At 37.3% G+C, this 4,824-nt stretch overlaps 1 protein-coding gene across 1 annotated transcript in view; it reads left to right on the forward strand.

Annotated features, from left to right (window-relative positions):
* The first annotated feature begins 3,936 nt into the window (after positions 1 to 3,936).
* LOC106946347 (neuronal migration protein doublecortin) overlaps positions 3,937 to 4,824 on the forward strand; it is a 29,292-nt gene continuing 28,404 nt past the window's right edge. Inside the window, exon 1 of the mRNA XM_015030623.1 lies at positions 3,937 to 4,147. The gene's annotated coding sequence lies outside the window, so the exon portion shown is untranslated. The remainder of the gene's footprint in view (positions 4,148 to 4,824) is intronic.

Below are 4,824 nucleotides of genomic sequence, written 5' to 3' on the forward strand. Positions count from 1 at the left end.
AGGTGATACCGCTCTCATATTGCCAGCACATTCTTCTTTCTTTCTTTCTTTTTTTCTTTCTTTCTTTCTTTCTTTCTTTCTTTCTTTCTTTCTTTCTTTCTTTCTTTCTCTGTTTTTACAAGGCTAAGAGGGATTCCAGCAGGATATCTCTTGCAGTCCTCCTGAGCTGTGAAACACACAAAATAAATCAAAAATGCATAAACATATCAAAGAAACCTAAATTCAGAATTTACAGGGGAAACAGAAAACACTTAAATTTTAGAAAACAAGACAATAAATGAGGTTCTGTCAATTTGTTTTGCTTTTGCTTACGTCTTTTCATAAACTATAGTCGGGTATGTTTTTATTTAACGTGTTTCTAAATAAAGTTCTGTTTTCCACTGACTTGGTTTTAGTTTTTATATATTAATTTTAAATGTATTTTCACGTCTACAATGTTTACAGTTTTGTTTTACCTGATATCTTATTTCTGGCCAATGTCAGAGTCTTTTAATCCTCATGGTGTTGTGGCTTTGTTTCAAACCTCATATCCACCATGAATTAAATGTAACCCTCGGTAAAATGTGAACAAACCTTAAAATATCATGATCGCACATTGAACATAAAGTACATTTATTCACAGGTGATAAATCTCTTTTTCCTGTCGACCTTTGCTGCGTTGGCTTTTTGCTCTTTTTGCACAGCACTCTGTCTTGTTTTATCACATTTCACAGGTTTGGAGCTCACAGACAGATGGGACTTTTTTACACATTTTGTTCTGGACTCTTGCTTATTCTCTCTTCCCATCGGCTCACTCCACCGGTTTTTAAGTAAGATTTAGATCTGGTGACTGAAATGGCTGATTATGAATCCAGCCTTCCTACACAATTCTTGATTCTCATCTCCCCTCCTGTGCTTCGTCTGGACTTTATCCCATTGATCTCGATCAGGATGGATTTTCATCTCGACCAACCAGCGATCAGAGTTTCTGCGCCGTTTTTGAGTAGACGAAGTGGACGAAGTTGTTCAGTCCGTGTTTTCCACTCTTCCAGATATTGAGCGATTAAAGTCAGAGCAGTATTCTCTATGTAGATATGGTTTAGCTGAGAAGAGTTTGTCTGACTTATAAACATTAACACAGCTATACCTTAGTTGAATAACATGTTCTTTTGCCTTTCCAGGAAATTATTTCTTAATAACCTGAAATTAAAGGTTGACTTTTAATTTCGGTGTCTGGTTATGTTATGGCTTCTTATACATCTTTTTCTGAGATGCCTATAATTGCTGAGAGTTATGTATAATTCTCTTCATGTGGTTACCTTTGTGGAGATATTTTATAGCCTCATCTATACATGATATCACTTTGATGCGTCTTTTGTATTAACTCTTTCATGTAGCCAAGCATAAACACTCAATCAGCCCTTCTATTGGGGAACTGGTTGTCTTTTCCCATCATTAATATTTCATCATACTAGTTGTTTCTGCAAGCAAACATAAACTCACCAAAGGCAAAACACAATAAGGTCCAGCTGAAGCCATGGGAAACATTTTCAGACTACAGAGCCCATGTTTTTGTGAAAAGCAACAATAAGAAAGCGGGCAGACTGTGTACCAGGAACAACTTTGAGGTCCTTCACAAGCTTTTACCGGTAGAGGACACAAGTCATACGGACCAGTGAGAATGAAACGGCTCTTTAGTGCAACAAGAAAAGGGATGGGCACAAGAGATGAGGTAATCCGGCTTTCATGTGCTCCCAACAAAGAGCTCCGACAACGCTGTATCTATGTGTGGTTTTATTTAAAGGGATGCACTGCAGCTTCTCATCAGTCTGGTGAGTTAGCATGAAATCAGAATCTGAAATCCAAGAGGAAACGATGCTTTAAGTAGCCGGTCTCTGCGGCGGACGGCTACGTAAAGGCTATTTATGTGTGTGTGGGTGTTGATAGGTGCATGAAAATAGGTCTGTCACAATAACAAATTCTGCTGTATGATAAATTGTCCCAGAAGATATTGCAATTAACAGGAATTTTTTTAAGACAGTTTCCAAGTAATATAATGGTATGATATAATAGAATTTAAATGTCCACATTTTAAATATCCACAATAAATAAACAAATCCACCAATAAAATGAATTATGAGGTCTTTGTAAACAAAATTGTCCTTCAAAATAAGAGCTGAGACCAAAACACTTTTGTTGAGACTTTTGTCATCCAGAATTTGAGAGAGAAAAGAGAAAAACTGCAAAATACACAAATGAAAATTAAGCTTGTTTTAATTTATCATGTAATTAACTGATTAATTGATTTATTGCTTATTGTGATAGGCCTACATATAAGTCACTAAATTTGACTTTAGCGTGTCACTTGATCCATGTGATTATTAAAGTGGACATCACTGATTACATTTTAACTTTTTTTTTTTTTACCAATAGTAACAAAATTACATTTTTCAAAAGTTACTTTTTCAGGTGTAGCCAATTTATTTATGCTTAGGATACAACTTTCAGTTTTCGAGTAGTTCAGTCTTTTATTCCTTAAGGCTGGTTGATGGACCGTTTACATAACAGAAGATGTTCTAAGAGATTCTGTGTAGAAATATCTTTTTCTCGCTGTCTGACGTCAAATAAGACAGAATCTGTCCTTATTAGGTCAGATGCGATTACCCAAATTATTTCTGTTTGTTCAGTGATGGAATACGAGACACACGTTTCAATGTAAAGTGTGCGTTTTCACTCCGGAACAAAAGCAAGAGCTTTTAGAGATCCGGCTGATCGAGGCTGGTGAAAATGTGCCACAACCCAAAGTGAAACCAGTTCTGTACCAAGACAAACAGCGAACAAGCTTTACTCCAAAACCAAAAGTAAAAACCACACCAAAGATTGAATATGCACTCGGAAACGCCTTCGTTTTTGGTGACCATGTCCTGGGAATTGAAGAAACTAAATACAAGTTTTTGACCCTAATGATCATTTTTATATTTGGAGAAAAAAGGGAACGCCTGCAAATCTTCCTAATTAGGAAATATGGAAGTGGCAGCATCATGAGGTGGTGAGAAGGAACCTGTTTAAGTGTATGAGCCTTATCTGTCATTTTTCTAGTTGTACTGACAGATCTTTATTTATCTATTGATAAAAACAACATTTTTGTTGTTTCTGTAGAAATGCTGTTAAAGATCAGAGAGACTTTTTTTATTGCACTGAATATTAGAAAATGGTAAAACATGTGAACCACAATTATCATTTTATAACTTTGTACTCGTAAGACCAAAATTATTCATACTCCTGGCAGGTATGCATTTGAAGTAACCAGATACACAATTTTCTGAGTCGGAGAAGGACATGAATAATTCATGATCTGGTATTTTAGAATAAAATTTAATTTTTTTTTAAATTAAAAAAAAAATAATAATAATTTTTTTTTAAAAAAGTGCTAAAACCTGCTCCTACGTACACTGCTTTATTTCATTTTGAAAACTAATATCTCATTTACTATCAGAAACAAACATTGGTCTAAATAACAATAAAAAAGCATAATGTGAAATCTAAATCTGCCAGTTGTGGGAATAATTTGGGGCTACAAATATTTTCTATGTGAGTGGGAAACTATTTGAAAATAATTTTTAAAAACTAGTCATTATTTTTCATGCAAATATAAATGAAAAAAACCCAAGAAATAATAATAATAATAATAATAATAATAATAATAATAATAATAATAATAATAATAATAATAATAATAATAATAATAATAATAAAGTCCTGGGTGAGGTTACTCAGGCATAACACTGCATAAAAGCCACTTTCATTTCCCAACCAGAACTGAACAAAACCTCTAATCCATGCAGGACTTTCCTGGTCAGACCGGCTACACCTCGAGTGACCCCTGACCTCAGCTCCACCCACTCCAGCCCACGCTCACTCGCACCTTTATTTCCACGGTGGGCGGCTCCGCAGCTCTTTAGGACCCAGTGGCTGCTCCGGAGAGGCAGGCAGCGGGGCTCGGCTCTCAGACTGAAGCAGACAAAGGCAAAGCGGAGAGACGGCGTGCCGCTATCCTGCTGCATCGACTCGCAACACCCTCACATCCAGCTCCCCTCCCTCTCACACACTCACACACACACACACACACCCTTCTTTCCTTCCTTCCTTCACTCCAGCTGCGACGCAGGTGAGTCCGCCACCGGCTACTGGGGATTATGATGCTCTGATTTACTGAATGAGAAAACGTTAAATGGGGATGTTTTTTTTGTTGTTTTTTTTTATACTTTGACTGGGACAAGTTGAGGTGTCATTGCAGCGGAGTGCGTTTGGAGTAGGTGACTTTCGGCTTCGCCTCGGAGCAGGTGGATTTGAGTAGGTGTGCGCACACCCAGCCCCCTCTTCATCCAGCCGGCGAGAAACTCACATTTTTCAAAGCTGCGGTTGTCTGCCATGTGGCCGGGCTCATTCATCATACATGAGACCAGAAACTTTTCTCTTTATTCCTGCTTTGCACTTAAAAATAATCTCAGTGGTGGATTAGTTTTGGAAATTAGTTTCTTTGGAGAAAAGCCAGTGGATTGTCTGGGTAAACGTGTGCGTGTGTGTGTGTGTGTGTGTGTGTGTGTGTGTGTGTGTGTGTGGTCATTGGGTGTTGTGTGGGTGGTTCAGCCAGGAACACAGAACCAGCCAAAAATATCAATGACATTCTGCAGTGTTACTGCAGTGCTGATGATGATGGCGAGTCTGGCTTTCATTTTGGTAAAAAAAAAAAAAAAAAAAAAGGGGGGGGGGGGGGGGAAGGGAGTTTTTTTTATTTTTTTAAACTGTGAATTTAATTTTTTTTTTTTTTATGGGGGGTGTTTT

The sequence above is a fragment of the Poecilia latipinna genome, unplaced genomic scaffold (assembly GCF_001443285.1).
Source record: "Poecilia latipinna isolate Pla-1442-1.1 unplaced genomic scaffold, P_latipinna-1.0 Scaffold187, whole genome shotgun sequence".
NCBI classification, from domain to species: domain Eukaryota; kingdom Metazoa; phylum Chordata; class Actinopteri; order Cyprinodontiformes; family Poeciliidae; genus Poecilia; species Poecilia latipinna.